A 21,100-nucleotide genomic window follows, 5' to 3' on the forward strand; every position below is an offset into this window, starting at 1 on the left:
CCAGATCTGCATTTTACAGTGGGAATAATGCGGGTTACCGTGTGAGGATTAGAAATGCAGTAATGCCTGTCAGCAGTTGGCAGGGGGCCTGCCCAAGTAGGGGTTCAGTAAACAGCAGCTGTTGTTTTTTTCTGGACACGTCTTTGTGGCTTGCTCGTCCCTCACATTGCCCCTCTCCTCTCCGTGCTCATGGCCCCCCTTCTCTGCCAGCCCCCATTTCCTCAGTTATCGAAATAGTTCCCGATGATCCAGCTTCCTTGAACTCCCCAAGTTAAGGAAGTCAACTAGACTTAGCAAACAGTGGTGGGTATCAGCAGTGGGCAGGCACTGTGGAGTTATGTTGGGGATTGGGGGGCCACCTTCTCCACTTTCCCAGGCCCCCCCGGAAGACATATACTTACACATGCAGAAAGAATATTGCAGAGAGCTAGGTAATAATGGCTAAGAGCACAGGCAAGGAATTGAATCTGAACAGTATTATTGTAGGCCACTCAGTTCCTCGGTTTCCTTGCCTGTGAAATGGAAAAAATTCTGAAGATTGAAGGATACAGAACATGTACAGTTTAGCACAGTACCTAGTACATGGAAACTACTCTAAAATGTTAGCTATTGTTATCTGCGTTCTAATGGAAATAAAAGCAAAGTGCAGGACAAGAAGGAAGAATTAATACGTGTGTGTGTGTGTGTGTGTGTGTGTGTGTGTAGCCTCCTGCAGTACATGGGATTTGAACTCTGCCTTTGAGAGACTGCAATGAATGAAGGGTGTATGATAGAAAGGACAACCTGGGGACTATGTTGGGAGGAGTGTGGATGGATGAATGTGACCGTAATGGCAGGATATTGGGGCGGTTATGGTGGGGCATGAAATCAGAGGGTGATGTGTAGCTTCTTTCTGGGAAATGGCTTCTGCCTTAGGTTTGAGACCATGTTGTCAATTTACTTCATCTACCCATCCATCTGTCTCTCCCTTATCTGAGCACTTAGCCTGGTCATTTTATCTCTCTGGGCCTTAGACCCCTCATCTGTAAAGTGAGGATAATCACAGGACTTCGGGGAGTTGTGGTTGAGGGCTGTGTGAGAGAGGTGCTTGGTAATGGATGTTAGGTGCTCTTGTTTGGGCCATGTGCTAGAGGGTGTGCTGTGTGCTAGGGGTTAGGTAACTACTCAGTGTGCCCTCAGACAGTTTGCTGTGTAGCTCTTAGACTGGGCCCTGGTTTTTTTCCTCTGGACCTCCTGAGGAGTACAGCTTGCTTGTTGGTTTCACCTTGCTGCCAGCTTGCTCAACAAGCCCTCTGCAACGGCCTCCCATTTACCAGCTCTGCCTGTGAATGAACTCCACATGTGACCCATCATTGCCTTTCTGCCTAGGCTGCTTCTCACCTGTTACACTTTTCCAAAGGGACCATCTGCCATCTTGGGGGCATCCTATTCTTGTGACCATTTCTGTCCCCTCCCAGGGTGCATGCCCCTTTTCCAGCTTCCTGCCTTTCCTGCCCTTCCTGCATTGGCTTGTCCTAATGCCCTCCGAACTCCAGATGGTCATGAGGAGTGGGTCGCACCATTAAATAAATGTTAAATAGCCAACATTTATTGAACTACGTTCCAGGTACCCTTCTAGGCACCACTGCATACTGGCTTTATACTTGTTAGCTTATTTCATCCTTGTAACAAATGGGACAGGTGCAGTTCTTGTTCGCATTTATAGATGAGGCCATGAGGCACAGAGAGGTCTCCATCCTATCTGAGGTTTTACAGCTGGTTGGTGGTAAAGCCTGAAGTGTTTGCAAATCAGATGTCCAAAAATCAGTTATTTATATGTTTTACAGGAGGAAGAGACTACTCTTCTTAGAGATATGAAAAAAATTCTAAAATCTCAAAATTTTTTTTTCAGGTACAGTCATTAGGAATCTCTGGCAGTATTAATAATTTTGTTACTCAGCCTCATACTTGAAAGGGAGTTGCCTGGCTAAAGTGTCAGATTCACGCTAGAGATGAGCCATTTTGAGATGTGCACGAGTGCCACCTGCCTCAGTTCTTTGATTTGTGCTTGTTGTCACTTACGTCAGTCCTTTTGTTTCAGTTTTCCACTAGTTTTAATACAATAACGAAGGCAAATGCAATAAAACATTCTAGAGTTGCACAGAATCTGCTGCAGAGAAAGACTAGATGGTGAGGATTTGGAGCAGATTTAGGGTTGACTTGCAAGCAGCACCAACAGGTTTTGTTCACCATCTGAAACCCTAAAATTCTGATGGAGTGCATGCATGGTGGTTTAAAAGGCTCCATCTGTGATGCCTGAAAGCCGAATGTTTGCAAGTCCCACAGGGGAAGCCAAGGAACCCCTGTATCTAGGGCACTTCTCTTGGGGGTGGGGGGAATTGGCCCTGGGCTCATTCATGTGAGCCTACCTTGTCCCACATGGGACAGTGTCACACCATTTCTGATTCAGGAGCATCTTTGCTTGATGCAAAACAGCTCACAGTGGCTGAAATGGCTGACTGATTTTTGGCTGCTTTAGAAGATGGGTAAGGCTGGATGGACTCTGCCATTGTCAGATTGCTTGCGTGTGGAATGGCCAGTTCTTGGCACCATGTTTTAGGAATGAGATTAGAAGCTGGAGCTTTTCCGGGGAAGGGTCATCAGGGTGGTTCTTATTTGGGCTCTTACGTTCTACCAAGAATGGCCAAAGGACCTGGAGATATTTCAGGTAGCGAAGAAAATTCCATAAGAGATAGACGTGGCCTGGCTTCCCTTACTTGGGGTGCCTTCTTATGAAAAGGAGCTAGATTTGTTCTGTGGAAGTTGCATGTCAAGAGTTGGCTGAGCTTTTAAAGAATCATAGCTGTGGGTCAGAATCTCAGCTTTGCTTCTCAGTGGTCTGATCTTGGGTTGCTCCATTATCCTCTCTGAGGCTTGTGTTTCCTCATGACAAGTGAGGATAAGATTTGTGCTTATCTCCCAAGTTTGGGTTGAGGGTGAGATGAGGTATTTTATGTCATGTACTTAGCACAGTGCTTGGGAAATGTCAAGAGCTCGATGAATGGCCAGCATGGGTGTTATTAAATTCTGTGTAATGAAGAACCACACCAGATGGAGGAGAGTCAGAGGGAGCAGATTTTGAGTTAACATATGTAAAGAAAACTTACCAACTCTCAGAGTTGCTTCGTGGAGTTGTGACTGCCCAGATGTAAAAATTTCAAACTTCAGCTCAGTGACCCACATCAGGGATAGGAAGAGATTCACACTGTGAGTGAGAAGCTGCAGCAGCTAGTTCCTATGGTGCTTTCCGATTCTATGAGCCCTCAATATCTTACACTATAAGGTTTTACTACAGATGGGTGTTTGAAATGAAAATGTTGCAAAAGAAATACTGTGTCCTTTTCTTGTAAAAATGTCACCACCACTACCACAGTGTGTTCCCTTCGTGGTCCAAAGTATGGCGTGTGTTTCCAGCCAGGGAAGTCTTCTGCGGAGGAGCCGCCCTCTCCTCCTGTGACATGCAGCCATCTGGACCGTGGGGGTGTGCAGGGAACACGCTGTTGATTCATATGCCATCCCCTGCTGGCATCTCTAAAATGGGCCCTCTGGTTAGAGCTGTGAAGCAAGCCAGGCCCTCCCTCCCCCACGCCTTCTTCAAGTACTTGAGAAAGAAAGGGACATGACAAAAAGTGTATAAAGATCCAAGAATGTGGAATGATGGTTGGGTGGTCCCTGAGGGTAACTGGACAGAAAGCCAGTGACTTTCTTCAATCCAGTTTTAGAATCTGTGACCAGAAGTATGATACCCAGAATTATGGCTCTCAAATGACATTTTAAGGTGGCCTGGAGTTCCCAGAAGGTGCTTTAGGGATCCCTGCAATGGAGTGGGTGGGCTCCAGGCCTTTCCTCTCCTCCCACCCCATCAGTCACAATAGATCCACTTTCTTCCACTTCTTTGTTCTCTTCTTGAAACACTCTCCCAACAGGTGTTTGCATGGCTGGCTCCTGCTCATCCTCCAGGTCTTAGCTTGAATGTTTCCCACTGTGGGAGTTCTTCCCTGATCACTAGATTAAAGTTAAGGGGTGGCTAGTGGGAAGCAGCCGCATAGCACAGGGAGATCAGCTCGGTGCTTTGTGACCACCTAGAGGGGTGGGATAGGGAGGGTGGGAGGGAGACGCAAGAGGGAGGATATTTGGGAATATATGTATATGTATAGCTGATTCACTTTGTTATAAAGCAGAAACTAACACACCATTGTAAAGCAATTATACTCCAATAAAGATGTTTTTAAAAAAAAGAAATTTAAGGGAGATGGTAACAGGGAAAAATAAAGTACCTTAACTGATACTACAGTTCAGAGCTAAAGAATTAGAAATTTGACCACATGTTCAGCATGGCTCTGGATCGTAAATTTCCCTCCCCCATTATCTCCATCTCAGCATCCATTTATTGCTGTTGTTGGTACAGCACTTACCTTCTGTATATATTTGCGGTTTTTAGTTTGTTTCTTTTCATATTTCTTCTGCCTCTCTTACCAGACAGTAAGCCTCATGATGGCAGGGACAAATCTGTTTTACTTCCTCCCTGTCTCTAGGATCTGTCACACTGTCTGAAACATACTAGATGCTCAATTTTATCATCTGTGTGTGATGTAGAATTTTGTTTGGGAACAAAAAAAACTTGTACTGTTAAAATGAAAGTTTTAAAGCCAGTTATCTAAAATAGAAGAAATGGAATCCAGCCCTACTCACTCTGTGCTGGTTCACACCAAAGCTGGAGTTCTGTGCACGACCTCTGAATCATGGACTATAGCAGATGCTAATTCTGCCTGGCTCAGACCCCCTGGCCTCCCATTTACTGGGCAGGTGTGCCCATCTTCCAGTAGCTGTGGGTGCTGCTGCCAAGACTCATACCTGTGATCTTTCCTAGAGGTGTGCCTTCATGTGGTTAGAGTTGCCATACTTCCTCCTGTCCAGAAGTGTCCAGGTAGCCCCCATGCAGTGACTAGAGCAGAGTTACAGAAGCTCAGCTTCCTGGAGTCAAGTGGGGTAAATTCTGGGGCAGAGGGGACTCCCCAGAGCTCCTGCGGGCTTAGGCTTAATTTTCTTTCTTTTTTAAAAAAATAAGATATAGCACAATATGATATTCGGTTTCAGGTGTACTACATAGTAAGTTGACATTTGCATACACTATGAAATGATCACCACAATAAATCTGGTAAGCATCCGTCCTCATACAAAGCTATTACAGTATTATTGATCATATTCCTTTTGCTGTGTGCTCTGTCCCTGTGACTTATTTTATAGCTGGAGGTCTATGCTTTTTAATTCCCTTCACCTGTTTCACTTCTCCTACCCACCTCCCCTCTGGCAACCATATTCTCTGTACCTATGTCTCTTTTCGTTTGCTTTGTTTTTTGGATTGCACATATAAGTGAGATCGTACGAGATCATCTCTGTATGACTTATTTCACTTAGCACAATACCTTCCGGGTCCATCCATGTTGTTGCAGATGGCAAGATGTCACTTTTTTTGGCTAACATTTCATTGTATATTTATACCACATCTTCTTTATCCATTCATCTATTGATGGACGCAGGTTGCTTTCATATCCTGACTATTGTAAATAAAGTTGCGGTGAACATTGGGATGTATATATCTTTTTGAATTAGTGTTTTTGCTTTTTGTGTGTGTGGGGGGGTAAATATCCAAAAGTAAAATTGCTGGATCACATGGCAGTTCTATTTTTAATTTTTTGAGGGACCTCCATATCGTTTTCCACAGTGGATGCATCCGTTTACAATTCCACCAACAGTGCACAAGGGTTTCCTTTTCTTCACATTCTCACCAATGCTTGTTATTTGTTTTCTTTTTGTTGATAGCCATTTTGACAGGAGTGAGGTGATACCTCCTTGTGGTTTTGATTTGTATTTCTCTGATGGTTAGTGATGTTGAGTATCTTTTCATGTGTCTGTTGGCCATCTGCCTGTCTTCTTTGGAAAAACGTCTATTCAGGTCCTCTGCCCAGTTTTAAATCAGGTTGTTTTTTGATGTTGGATTGTACGAGTTCTTTGTATATTTTGGATATTAATCCCTTATCAGATATATCATGTGCAAATATCTTCTCCCATTCAGTAGGCAGCCTTTATGTTTTCTTTTTTTTTTTAATAGTTATTTGTTTATGTATTATTTATTTTGGCTGTGCTGGGTCTTAGTTGGGGCACATGGGATCTTCACTGCAGCATGTGGGCTTTTTTTTTTTTAATTAGAGTATAATTGTTTTACAATACTGTGTTAGTTTCTGCTAACAGAACAGAGTGAATCAGCTCTATGTGTACATATATCCCCTCCCTCTGGAGCCTCCCACCCATCCCACCTCTCTAGGTCATCACAGAGCACCGAGCTGAGCTCCCTGTGCTATACAGCAGCTTCCCACTAGCTACTATTTTACACATGATAGCGTATATATGTCAGTACTACTCTCTCAGTTCATCCCACCCTCTCCTTCCCACCCTGTGTCCACAACTCCATTCTCTACATCTGTGCCTCTTCTCCTGCACTGCAAATAGGTTCATCAGTATAATTTTTCTAGATTCCATATATATGCGTTAATATACGATATTTGTTTTTCCTTTTTCTGGCTTACTTCACTCTGACAGATTCTAGGTCCATCCACCTCACTACAAATGACACAATTTCATTCCATTTTTATGGCTGAGTAATATTCTATTGTATATATGTATCACATCTTCTTTATCCATTCCTCTGTTAATGGACATATAGGTTGTTTCCATGTCCTAGTTGTTGTAAATAGGACTTCAATGAACATTGGGGTGTGTGTGTCTTTTTTTTTCACATATTTATTGAAGTATAATTGCTTTACAATGTTGTGTTAGTTTCTGCTGTACAACAAAGTAAATTAGCTATACGTATATATATCCCCATATCCCCTCCCTCTTGAGCCTCCCTCCCACCCTCCCTATCCCACCCCTCTAGGTGGTCACGAAGCACCGAGCTGATCTCCCTGTGCTATGCAGTTGCTCCCACTAGTTCTCTATTTTACATTTGGTAGTGTATATATGTCAGTGCTACTCTCTCACTTCTCCCAGATTCCTCTTCTGCCCCTGTGTCCTCAAGTCCATTCTCTATGCCTGTGTCTTTATTGCTGCCCTGCCACTAGGTTGATCAGTACCATTATTTTAGATTCCATATATATGTGTTAGCATACAGTATTTGTTTTTCTCCTTCTGACTTACTTCACTCTGTATGACAGACTCTAGTTCCATCCATCTCACTACAAATAACTCAATTTCATTCCTCTTCATGGCTGAGTAATATTCCACTGTATACATGTGCCACATCTTCTTTATCCATCCATCTGTCGATGGATATTTAGGTTGCTGCCATGTCCTGGCTATTGTAAATAGTGCTGCAGTGAACAATTGTAGTACATGTATCTTTTTGAATTATGTTTTTCTCAGGGTATAATGCCCAGTAGTGGGATTGCTGGGTCATAACGTAGTTCTGTTTTTAGTTTTTTAAGGAACCTCCATACTATTCTCCACAATGGCTGAATCAATTTACATTCCCACCAACAGTGCAAGAGGGTTCCATTTTTTCCACACTGTCTCCAGCACTTACTGTTTGTAGATTTTTTGATGATGGCCATTCTGACTGGTATGAGGTGATGCCTCATGGTAATTTTGATTTGCATTTCTCTAACAATTAGTGATGTTGAACATCTTTTCATATGTTTGTTGGCCATCTCTAGGTCTTCTTTGGAGAAGTGTCTATTTAGGTCTTCTGCCTTTTAAAAAATTTTTTTTTATTTACTTATTTTCAGTTTTGGCTGCATTGGGTCTTCGTTGCTGCGTGCAGGCTTTCTCTAGTTGAGTCGAGTGGGGGCTACTCTTCACTGTGGTGACTTCTCTTGTTGTGGAGCATGGGCTCTAGGCGTGTGAGCTTCAGTAGTTGTGGCATGCGAGGTCAATAGTTGTGGCTCACGGGCTCTAGAGCTCAGGCTCAGTAGTGTGACACACAGGCTTAGTTACTCCGTGGCATGTGGGATCGTCCCGGACCAGGGATCAAACCCATGTCCCCTGCATTGGCAGGCAGATTCTTAACCACTGTGCCACCAGGGAGTTCCATTCTGCCCATTTTTTGATTGGGTTGTTTGTTTTTTTTGTTATTGACTGCATGAGCTTCTTGTATATTTTGGAGATTAATCCTTTCTCTGTTGCTTCGTTTGCAAATATTTTCTCCCATTCTGAGGGTTGTCTTTTTGTCTTGTTTATGGTTTCCTTTGCGTGCAAAAGCTTTTAAGTTTCATTAGGTCCCATTTATTTATTTTTGTTTTTATTTTCATTACCCTACGAGGTGGGTCAAAAAGGATCTTGCTGAGATTTATGTCAAAGAGTGTTCTTCCTATGTTTTCTTCTAAGAGTTTTATAGTGTCTGGCCTTACATTTAGATCTTTAATCCATTTTGAGTTTATTTTTGAGTTTTGTTTTGGTATTAGGAAGTGTTCTAATTTCATTATTTTACATGTAGCTATCCAGTTTTCCCAGCACCATTCATTGAAGAGGCTGTGTTTTCTCCATTGTATATTCTTGCCTCTTTTGTCAAAGATAAGGTGACTGTATGTGCGTGGTTTTATCTCTGGGCTTTCTGTCCTGTTCCATTGATCTGTATTTCTGCTTTTGTGCCAGTACCATATTGTCTTGATTACTGTAGCTTTGTAGTATAGTCTGAAGTCAGGGAGCCAGATTCCTCCAGCTCCATTTTTCTTTCTCAAGATGGCTTTGGTTATTTGGGGTCTTTTGTGTTTCCATACAATTTGTAAATTTTTTGTTCTAGTTCTGTGAAAAATGCCATTGGTAATTTGATAGGATTGCATTGAACCTGTAGATTACTTTGGGTAGTATAGTCATTTTCACAATATTGATTCTTCCAATCCAAGAACGTGGTATATCTCTCCATCTGTTTGTGTCATCTTTTATTTCTTTCATCAGTGTCTTACAGTTTTCTGAATAGAGGTCTTTTGCCTCCTTAGGTAGGTTATTACTAGGTATTTTATTCTTTTGGTTGCAGTGATAACTGGGATTCTTAATTTCTCTTTCTGATCTTTCGTTGTTAGTGTATGTGAATGTGAGAGATTTCTGTGCATTAATTATGTATCCTGCTACTTCACCAAATTCATTGATTAGCTCTAGTAATTTTCTGGTTCATCTTTAGGATTTTCTATGTATAGTATCATGTCATATGCAAACAGTGACTGTTTTACTTCTTTTCCAATTTGTATTCCTTTTATTTCTTTTTTTTCTCTGATTGCCATGGCTAGGACTTCCAAAACTATGTTGAATAATAGTGATGAGAGTGGGACCCTTGTTTTGTTCTGATATTACAGGAAATGGTTTCAGTTTTCCACCATTGAGAATGATGTTTGCTGTGGGTTTGTCATATTTGGCCTTTATTGTGTTGAAGTAGGTTCCCTCTATGCCTACTTTCTGGAGAGTTTTTTTTATCATAGATGGGTGTGAATTTTGTCAAAAGCTTTTCCAGCTACTGAGATTATCATATGGTTTTTATCCTGCAGTTTGTTCATATGGTGTATCACATTGATTTATTTGCATGTAATGAAGAATCTTTGCATCCCTGGGATAAATCCCACTTGGTCATGGTGTATGATCCTTTTAATGTGTTGTTGGATTCTGTTTGCTAGTATTTTGTTGAGGACTTTTGCATCTATGTTCATCAGTGACATTGGTGTGCACTGTTTTCTTTTTTTCTTGATATTTTTGGTTTTGGTATCAGGGTGATGGTGGCCTCGTAGAATGAGTTTGGGAGTGTTCTTCCCTCTGCAATTTTTTGGAAGAGTTTGACAAGGATAGGTGTTAGCTCTTCTTTAAATGTTTGATAGAATTCGCCTGTGAATCCATCTGGTCCTGGGCTTTTGTTTGTTGGAAGATTTTTAATCACAGTTTCAATTTCAGTGCTTGTGATTGGTCTCTTCATATTTTCTATTTCTTCCTGGTTCAGTCTTGGAAGGTTGTACTTTTCTAAGAATTTGTCCATTTCTTCCAGGTTGTCCATCTTATTGGCATATAGTTGCTTATAGTAGTCTCTTATGATCCTTTGTATTTCTGCGGTGTCAGTTGTAACTTCTCCTTTTTCATTTCTAATTTTATTAATTTGAGTCTTCTCCCTTTTTTTCTTGATGAGTCTGGCTAATGGTTTATCAATTTTGTTTATCTTCTCAAAGAACCACCTTTTAGTTTTATTGATCTTTGCTATTGTTTTCTTCATTTGTTTTTCATTAGTTTCTGCTCTGGTCTGTATGATTCCTTTTCTTCTACTAACTTTGGGTTTTTTTTGTTGTTGTTGCTCTTCTTTCTCTTATTGCTTTAGGTGTAAGGTTAGGTTGTTTGAGAATTTTTTTGTTTCTTGAGGTAAGATTGTATTGCTATAAATTTCCCTCTTAGAACTGCTTTTGCTGCATCACATAGGTTTTGGGTCATAGTATTTTTGTTGTCATTTGTTTCTGTATTTTTTTGATTTCCTCTTTGATTTTTTCAGTGATCTCTTGGTTATCTTGTAGCATATGGTTTAGCCTCCATGTGTTTGTGTTTTCTACAGGTTTTTTCCCCCTGTAATTGGCATCTAATCTCATAGCATTGTGGTCAGAAAAGATGCTTGATACGATTTCAGTTTTCTTAAATTTACTGAGGCTTTATTTGTGGCCCAAAATATGATCTGTCCTGGAGAATGTTCCATGTGCACTTGAGAAGAAAGTGTATTCTGCTGTTTTCGGATGGAATGTCCTAAAGATACCAGTTAAGTCCATCTGGTCTAATGTGTCATTTAAGGCTTGTGTTTCCTTATTAATTTTTTGTCTGATCTATCCATTGGTGTAAGTGGGGTGTTAAAGTCCCCCACTATAATTGTGTTACTGTTGATTTCCCCTTTTATGGCTGTTAGTATTTGCCTTATGTATTCAGGTGCTCCTATGCTGGGTGAATAAATATTTACAATTGTTATGTCTTCCTCTTGGACTGATGCCTTAATCATTATGTAGTGTCCTTCCTTGTGTCTTGTAACATTCTTTAAAGTCTATTTTGTCTGATATGGGAATTGCTAGTCCAGTGTTGTTTTGATTTCCATTTGCGTGGAATATCTTTTTCCATCCCACCACTTTCAGTCTGTATGTGTCCCTAGGCCTGAGGTGGGTCTCTTGTAGACAGGATATATACAGGTCTTGTTTTTGTATCCATTCAGCCAGTCTGTGTCTTTTGGTTGGAGCATTTAATCCATTTACGTTTAAGGTAATTACTGATATGTGTGTTCTTATTACCATATTCTGAATTGTTTGGGGTTTGTTTCTGTATGTCTTTTCCTTCTCTTGTGTTTCCTGCCTAGAGAAGTTCCTTTAGCATTTGTTGTAAAGCTGGTTTGGTGGTGCTGAATTCTCTTAATTTTTGCTTGATTGAAAAGCTTTTGATTTCTCCATCAAATCTGAATGAGATCCTTGCTGGGTAGAATAATCTTGGTTGTAGTTTTTTCCCTTTCAGCACTTTTAATATATCCTGCACTCCCTTCTGGCTTGCAGAGTTTCTGCTGAAAGATCAGCTGTTGACCTTATGAGAATTCCCTTGTATGTTATTTCTTGTTTTTCCCTTGCTGCTTTTAATATTTTTTCTTTGTGTTTAGTTTTTGTTAGTTTGATTAATATGTGTCTTGGTGTGTTTCTCCTTGGGTTTATCCTGTATGGGACTCTCTGTGCTTCCTGGACTTGATTGACTATTTCCTTTCCCTTGTTAAGGATGTTTTTGATTATAATCTCTTCACATATTTTCTCAGTCCCTTTCTTTTTCTCTTCTTCTTCTGGGACCCCTATAATTCGAATGTTGCTGCACTTAATGTTGTCCCAGAAGTCTCTGAGACTGTCCTCATTTCTTTTCATCCTTTTTTCTTTATTGTGCTCCTCGGCAGTTATTTCCACCATTCTATCTTCCAATTCACTCATCCGTTCTTCTGCCTTAGTTATTCTGCTGTTGATACCTTCTAGTGTATTTTTCATTTCATTTATTGTGTTGTTCATCACTGATTGTTTGTTCTTTAGTTCTTCTAGGTCCTTGTTAAACATTTCGTGCATCTTCTCCATCCGTGCCTCCATTCTATTTCTGAGATTCTGGATCATCTTTACTATCATTACTCTGAATTCTTTTTCAGGTAGATTGCCTATTTCCTCTTCATTTATTTGGTTTTGGGGTTTTTTACCTTGTTCCTTCATCTGCAAGATATTTCTGTGTCTTCTCATTTTTTCTAACTTACTGTGTTTGAGATCTCTTTTCCCCAGGCTGCAGGGTCGTAGTTCCTCTTGCTTCTGGTCTCTGCCCCCAGTGAGTGAAGTTGGTCCAGTGACTTGTGTAGGCTTCCAGGTGGGAGGGACTGGTTCCTGCATTTTGGAGGGTGGAGTTGAGTCTTTTCCTTCTGATGGGCAGGACCATGTCAGGTGGTGTGTTTTGGGTTTTCTGTGAGCTTAGTATGACTTTAGGCAGCCTGTCTGCTGATGGGTGGGTTTGTGTTCCTGTCTTGCTTGTTGTTTGGCATGAGGTGTCTAGTGGTGGGGGCTGCAGGCAGTTGGGTGGAACTGGGTCTTGGATTTGGATGGAGGCCTCTGTGAGAGCTCTCACTGTTAATATTCTCTGGGGCCAGGAATTCTCTGGTGGTCCAGCATCCTGGACTCAGTGCTCCCACCCCAGAGGCTCAGGCCCAACTTCTGGTCGGGAAGCCACAACCCTGCAAGCTACTTGTCATGGCAATAAAGGGGATTAAAGAAGAAGAAAAAAAAAGACAAACAAAACCCCAGACAAATGGTAAAAGCAAAATCAAAGATTGAAGAACAGAAACAAAGAAACATACCCAAAAGAAACAAAAACAACCAAAGAAAACAAACAAGAAGAGAACACCACACAGACAAAAGAACACCAAAATGAAATCAAACAATTAAAAACAAAACTAACAAAAACAGAGAACAAAAAACAAAACCAAAGCAGAGTGCCAGCTGAAGAATAAAGCAACGAAAACAGAAGAAACAGACAAAAGTGATTAAAAGGAAAAGGGAAAAAAACCACAGGACAACAGAAAAGCAAAGTAAAAATAGAAATACAAAAGATTAAAAATATATTAAAAAAAGAAAAAACAGAACAGAAAAGCAAAGTAAAAATAGAAATATATAAAAAGATAAAAAATATGTTTAAAAAAATCCCCAAGGACTACGTAAAAATAAAAATTAAAAAAACCCCCAAAAAACAGAACTAGCAACAGAACAAATCAAAACATAATAGTAGTAATAATGTTTTCCTGGGGTCTCAGCTGTCAGTGTCCTTGCCCCTGCTGTGAGCCACAGCCCACCTCTGCCTCCCCACGAGGCCCTCCAGTGCCTAGGCTGGTCTCTGGATCTGCTGTGGGCCTGTGGAGACAGCTTAGATTCTGATCTGGCCCTATTCCCACATGTGCTTGCCCCCAAAGTCCACGGCTGCTAGAGTTAGACTGTTTTCATTTGTGGGAACACTCGTCCGCTCAGATATTCTGTACACGCAGGGTCTCCCTAGCTGATGACGGGGATTTAACCTGCAGGTTGTACAACTGATGGAAAGATTTTCGCTCCTCTTCCTTAGTCACCCCACCCCTGGGGCTTGTCTGTGGTTTTATCCCCACCTCTGCATGTGGGCCACCCACAGGAGTTTGTTACCAAGGCTTCCTTGGAGCACTTGGGTCTGCCCTGGTGAGGACAGGGTGTGGAGGTGGTATGGCTCCTTGCATCATGGGAGCCCTGGCAGTGCCAGGTGTGCAAGGAAGCCAGCGGCCATGGGCTGAAGAGATATGACCCTAGTGGGAGCCTTTTCTAGTGCCTGGTGGAAGTTGCTGAAGGCCAGCCCTGGCTAGGCTTTTTCTAGTGCCTGGTGGTAGGCATTCGAGGGCCAGCCCTGGCCGGGTTTCTTTTAGTGCCCAGCGGCAGATGCGTGAAGATCAGCCCTGGTAGGACTTTTTTTATTGCCCGGCTGCAGGTGCCGGTTTGTGGAGAGACAGAGGCTACAGTGGTGGCTCCGTGTGACTCAGCAGTAGTGCCCTGCTTCCATCACAGTCTGGTTTTCCTTCATAGGCATTCCCTGTTGTGGATTTCCTCCCTCCCGTCCCCTCAGGCCATCTCCCCACAGCCAGTAGCAGTCGTCGCCCCAGGTTTGCTCTCTAATCACCACGCACCAGCTCCCAGCCCCTGTGTGCACTGGTGGACACACATCCCTGCCTGGGGCACGCAGGACTGTGGTGGCTCATCTGCCACAGATCGGTTGCTTCAACCTCCTCTGACAGCCTCAAATGTTTCCCTTCTGTCCCAACCTATTTTGCTGTCGGTGAGGGGGCTTCCCCGGATGTGGAAATCTCTCCCCTGCTTCATTTCTCCCCTCCACCCCCCATGGTGCTGGTCCTGTCCCACTTGCTCCCCTCCTCCTTCTCCCTTCTTTCTTTTGTCCTACCCAGTTATGTGGGGATCTTTATAGTCCTTTCTGGTGTCCAGGGTCTTCTGCTAGTGTTCTGCCTGTGAGAACTGTTGCATCTTTAGATGTATTCCTGATGCATCCGTCCTCCTACTCGTCTGCTATCTTGGAACCCCCCGCATGCCGGCTTTTTAGTTGTGGCATGTGGGCTTCTTAGTTGAGGCATGCAGACTCTTAGTTGCAGCATGCATGTGAACTCTTAGTTCCCCAAACAGGGATCGAACCCGGTCCCCCTGCATTGGGAGCATAGAGTTTTACCCACTGGGCCACCAGGGAGGTCCCGTTTATGTTCTCTTGGTAGTGTCCTTTTCTGTGCAGAAGCATTTAGTTTAATGTAGTCCTATTTGCTTATTTTTGTTTTTGTTTTCCTTGTCTGAGGAGACAAAGCAAAAAAAAAAAATACTGCTAAGATAGATGTCAAATAGTGTACTGCTTATATTTTCCTCTTGGAGTTTTATGATATCAGGTCTTATATTTAAGCCTTCAATCCGTTTTGAGTTTATTTTTGTATATGGTGTGAGAAAGTAGTCCAGTTTGATTAGTTTGTATGTAGCTGTCCAGTTTTCCCCACATCATTCACAAGGCTGTCTTTTCCCCATTGTATACTTTTGCTTCCTTTGTCATAAATTAATTGACCATATAAGCATGGGTTTATTTCTGCACTCTCTATTGTGTTCCATTGATTTACATGTCTGTTCTGGTATCAGTATGATACTGTTTTGATTACTGTAGCTTTGTAGATGTAGGTTGCAATTAGGGAGCATGATACTTCTAACTTTGTTCTTCTTTCTCAAGATTGCTTTGGCTCTTCAGGGTCTTTTGTGTTTCCATACAAATTTTAGGATTATTTGTTCTAGTTCTTTGAAAAATGCATTGGAATTTTGATAGGGATTGCACTGAATCTGTAGATTGCTTGAATAGTATGGTCATTTTAACAATATTCAGTACAGTCCATGAGTGTGGCATATCTTTCCATCTGCTTGAGTCATAATCAATTTCTCTCATCCCTGTCTTACAGTCTTCTAAGGACAAATCTTTTACCTCCTTTTCTAGGTTTATTCCTAGGTATTTTATTCTTTTTGATGAAATTGTAAGCGAGGTTGTTTTATTACTTTTTCCTTCTGAGAGTTTGTTAATGAATACAAATGCAACAGATTTCTATATATTTTGTATCCTGCAATTTTACTGAATTCATTTATTAGTTCTCATAGTTTTTTGGATTTAAGATTTTCTGTATATATTATCATGTCATCTGTAAATGGTGACAGTTTTACTTCTTTCTTTGTAATTTGGGTTCCTTTTATTTCTTTTTCTGATTCCTGTGGCTAGGATTTTCAGTATTATGTGTCTTGCTTAACTAAGACTCCTGATACTATGTTGAATAAAAGTGGCAAGAGTGGGCATCCTTGTCTTGTTCCTCAATTAAAGGGAATGCTTTCAGCTTTTCTCTGTTGAGTATGATGTTGGCTGTGGGTTTGTCATATATAGACTTTCTTACATTGAGATATGTTCCCTCTATACCCACTTTGTTGAGAGTTGTTACCATAAATAGATGTTGAATTTTGTCATGTTTTTTCTGCATCTATTGAGATGATCATATGATTTTTAGTCTTCAGTTTGTTAATGTGGTGTACCACATTGATTAATTTGAGGATATTAAACCATTGTTGCATCCCTGGGATAAATCCCTCTTGATTATGGTGTATGATCCTTTTAATGCACTGCTGAATTCTGTTTGCTAATATTTCATTGAGGATTTTTGCATCTATGTCCATCAGTGATATTGGCCTATAATTTTCTTTCTTTGTGAAAATCTTTGTCTGTCTTCGGTGTCACAGTGATGCTGGCCTTGTAGAATGAGTTCAGAAGCATTCCTTCCTCTTAATCTTTTGGAATAGTCTGACTAGGATAGGTGTCAGCTCACCTTTAAATGCTTGGTAGAATTCACCTGTGAAGCTGTCTTGTCCCGACTTTTGTTTCTTGGGATTTTGTTTTAGAAGTAACTGATTTCAGTTTCATTACTGGTAATCTGTTCATATTTTTTTATTTCTTCCTGATGCCATCTTTGGAGATTGTATGTTTCTAGGAATTTATCCACTTCTTCTAGGTTATCCATTTTATCGGCATATGACTGTTCATAGTAGTCTCTTAATCCTTTGGATTTCTGTGGTGTCGGTTGTAACTTGTCTTTCATTCCTCACTCCCTCCCTCCCTTCCCTACTTCCTTTCTTTTTTTTTTTTTTTTAAACAAACTTTTAACATAGTTAAGAAAGGCACCTCATTGAAAATAATACATCACAGTGCTGTTGAGTGATCCCAGTCACAGGATTTGAAGATGGAAAGGACAGTCTTTGGATAATGTTGCTTAGGACACTTGCTTATTTATTAAAAAGGGTTCTTTCACACGACATGGGTGGAGGAAGGCAAGAGTGTAGGAATGTGGCATATGCTGGGTGGCTGCCAAGAGCTTACCCACGAGAGCAGGTGGGCTGGTAAATCAGTGATAAGTTGGGAGGGGAGTGAGACCAGCTGCCCCACCTGCCCCATGACTCCAGTAAACCTGATGTGCTGAGCCACTGCTCCCATGTACACACTCCATATCTCTTTCAAATGGAGAGATGACTTTTTGATCTCATGGTATGGGGAGCCAGGGTTAGTAGTTAACTCCTGCCCTGTTCCAAGCTACAGGACAGACAGGACAACAGTGTGATTTCCTGCATTCCTGGGCTGGCATGAGGTTCCCATAAAAGCTGAGGTCTTAGGGCACTGGCTTTAAAAAATACTGTCACCAGTCTGGAGTAAATGACAACGTGATTCCTTAGAAATAATACTGCCTCTCCCTGTTTCTATTTATACCCTCCAGTCAGTGTTTTAAAAAATTAATTTTTCCCTTTGCTTATACTTTTTGAGACTTCTACTCCATGTAAAAGAAATCGCTTCACCACAGCACTGCTGCTCTTCCCATTCTCCTCTTGACCCCTCACCACTCCTCCCTCTCCATCCTTACCCTGACCACCCCTGCCCTCTGCCCAGTATCTAAGAGCAGGGATCATGCCGTGGAGTGATGAGCAGTGGTGCAGCCTTGGCCTTCTGTTACTAGGATGTAGCTTTGGAGAAGGCTGCTAGGATGCTTGCAGACATGACATCGGGGGTCTGGGATGAATCAGTGGTAGAGTGGATCCCCCGTCTACTGTAGTAAACCAGTGGGGTTGTCTGAGTGTGGTAGGCCTCCAGGCAGATTTTTAAGGCCTTCTCATTATCATCTGATCGGTGGACCAAGGGTTCCCCTGTGATGTCATCTTTCATGGGCTCCCTTGAGAAGTTGAACTCCTTGTGGTAGGAATGGCCACTCTGGGGGTGAATCTGTCATCCTGTGATTCTCCAGATCAGCAGAGAGTCTGGAATGCTGAATTCAGTCACAGAATCAAGCTTCTGTTTCCTCTTTTCCATGAGGTCATCAAGCATTTCTGCCTGCCCCACAGTTCAAGGGAAGCCCTCTAGAAGAAAACCATTTTTTGCATGGAGGGGTCTCCAAATTTTTCTCAATGCACTCCACGACCATTCCATCTCTCGCCAGTTTCCTGGCATCCATAGTTGCCTTCAGCTTTTTTCCCAGCTCTGAGCTGGAAGCCACTATGGCCTTCAGAACGTCTCCAGAAGCCAAATTGCAGACACAGAAGCTTTCAGCGAATTTGGGTGCCTGGGTACCCTTGCTGGCTCTGGGCGGCCCCAGCAGCACTGACCGGATGCCTTTAGGACACTCTTGGGCCCATTTGGCTGCGGGCACGGTGGGAGCCATGGCTGCCGAAGCCTCTCACTCTCTTTCACTTCCGATTTTATTTATTTGGGCCTCTTTCATTTTTTTCTTGATGAGTCTGGCTAAAGGTTTATCAATTTTTATCAATTTTATGTTTTCTAAGAACTAATTCTTAGTTTTATTGATTTTTTTTCTGTTTTTCTTAGTCTCTATTTCATTTGCTTCTGCTCTGACCTTTATTATTTCCTTCCTTCTACTAACTTTGGGTGTTGTGTGTTCTTTTTCTAGTTCCTTTAGGCATAAGGTTAGATTGTTTATATGAAATTTTTCTTGTTTCCTGAGGTAGGTCTGTATTGTTTTAAATTTCCCTCTTAGATTTGCTTTTGCAACCCATTCATTTTGGATCATTGTGTTTTCATTTCCTCTTTGCTTCAGGACGCACTGGTTGTTCAGTAGCATAGTGTTTTGTGTGTGTGTTTTTTGCAGTTTTTTCCTTGTAGTTTATTTCTAATCTTATACAATTGTGGTCAGGAAACATGCTTGATATGATTTCAGTCTTTTTAAATTCATTGAGATTTGTTTTGTGGCTTAGCCTGTGATCTATCCTGGAGAATGTTCCATGTGCACTTGAAAAGAATGTTTTTCTGCTGTTTTTGGATGAAATGTTCTTTATGTGTCTGTTAATTCCATCTGATGTATCATTTAAGATCAGGGTTTTCTCATTGATTGTCTGGATGATCTGTCCATGGAGGTAAGTAGGGTGCTAAAGTTCCCTACTAACTATTGTATTACCGTCAATTTCTCTTTTTATCTCTGTCAATATTTGCTTTATGTATTTAGGTGCTCCTATGTTCAGTGCATATATATTTACAATTGGTGTTTCTTCTTGTTGGATTGATCCTTTTATCATTATGTAATGCCCTTCTTTGTCTCTTGTTACAATACTTGCTTTAAAGTCTGTTTTGTCTGATATAAGTATAGCTACCCCAGCTTTCCTTTTGTTTACATTTGCATGGAATACTTTTTCCATCCTCTCACTTTCAGTCTCTGTGTGTATTTAGCTCTGAAGTGAATCTCTTGTAGGCAGCATATAGATGGGTCTTGTTTTTATTCATTCATCCACTCTGTCTTTTGATTGGCAAATTTAGTCCATTTACAATTTAAAGTAATTCTTGATAGGTACATACTTATTGCCATTTTGTTGATTGTTTTCTAGTTGTTTTTGTGTTCTTTTTAGTTTTCTTACACTTATTTTGCTCTCTTCCCTTGTGATTTGATCACTATCTTAAGCGTTTGGATTCCTTTCTCTTTTTGTGTGTGTTTCTATTATAGTTTTTTGGTTTGTGGTCACCATGAGGTTCATATAAAACAATTTATATGGGGTTATTTTAAGTTGATGATCTCTTTAGTTTGAATGCGTTCCAACAGCCCTGTGTTCCTCCCAACCACATTTAATGTTTCTGACATCATATTTTATATCTTTTTATTTTGTGTATCACTTAACTACTTATTGTGGATATAAATGTTTTTTGCTACTTTTGTCTTTTTGCTTTCCTACTAGCTTTATAAGTGGTTGATCTACTCCCTTTACTGTATGTTTGCTTTTACCAGTGAGATTTTTTTCTTTCATAATTTTTATATTTCTAATTGTAGCCTTTTCTTTTCCACTTAAAGAAGTCCACTTAACGTTTCTTGTAAAGTTGGTTTAGTGGTGCTAAACTCTTAGGTTTTGCTTATCTGTAAAACCTTTTATCTCTTCTACAAATCTGAATGATAACCTTGCCAAGTAGTGTATTCTTGGTTGTAGGGGTTTTCCTTTCATCACTTTGGATATATTGTGCCACTCCCTTCTGATCCGCAAAGCTTCTGTTGAAACATCAGGTGATAGCCTTATGTGAGTTCCCTTGTACATAACTAATTGCTTTTCTCTTGCTGCTTTTAAGATTCTCACTTTAATTTTTGCCATTTTAAATATGATGTGTCTTGATGTGGCCCTCTTTGGGCTCATCTTGTTTGGGACTGTCTCTGCTTCCTGGACTTGGATGTGTTTCCTTTCCCAGGTTGGGGACGTTTTCAGCTATTATTTCTTCAAATAATTTCTCTGCCCCTTCCTCTTAACTCTTCTCCTTCTGGGACCCCTATAAGGCTAATGTTAGTATGTTTGATATTTTCTCAAACTATCATTTCTTTGATTCTTTCTTCTGTTCAGCTTGGGTGATTTCCACTACTTTGTCTTGCAGATTGCTGATCCATTCCTGTGTATCATTTAATCTACTGTTGAGTTCATCTAGTATATTTTATTTTATTTTATTTTTATTTATCTTATTTTTGGCTGCATTGGGTCTTCGTTGCTGTGCATGGGCTTTTCTCTGGTTGAGGCGGGCGGGGGCTACTCTTCGTTGCGGTGCGCAGGCTTTTCGTTGCGGTGGCTTCACTTGCTGTGGAGCACGGGCTTTAGGCACACAGGCTTCAGTAGTTGTGGCACGTGGGCTCAGTAGTTGTGACTCGCGGGCTCTAGAGAGCAGGCTCAGTAGTTGTGGCTCATGGGCTTAGTTGCTCCGCGGCATGTGGGATCTTCCCGGACCAGGGCTTGAATCCGTGTCCCCTGTATTGGCAGGAGGATTATTAACCACTGCGCCACCAGGGAAGCCCTTGTCTAGTATATTTTAAAACTTCATTCATTGTATTTGTCAGCTCTGTTTGGTTCTTCTTTATATCTTTAAACTCTATTGACATTCTCACTGTGTTCATCCATTATTCTTCCCCTTTTTAAGAGTTACCTTGAACTCTTTATTGGATAGATTG

General features: G+C 41.2%; 1 protein-coding gene and 1 pseudogene across 11 annotated transcripts in view; one reads left to right on the forward strand and one right to left on the reverse strand.

Annotated features, from left to right (window-relative positions):
• ERC2 (ELKS/RAB6-interacting/CAST family member 2) overlaps positions 1-21,100 on the forward strand; it is a 962,565-nt gene that overhangs the window by 246,394 nt on the left and 695,071 nt on the right. The window lies entirely within an intron of this gene.
• On the reverse strand, positions 17,635-18,337 carry LOC115858998 (adenylate kinase 2, mitochondrial pseudogene; annotated as a pseudogene).

Source organism: Globicephala melas, chromosome 11 (genome assembly GCF_963455315.2).
Source record: "Globicephala melas chromosome 11, mGloMel1.2, whole genome shotgun sequence".
NCBI lineage: Eukaryota > Metazoa > Chordata > Mammalia > Artiodactyla > Delphinidae > Globicephala > Globicephala melas.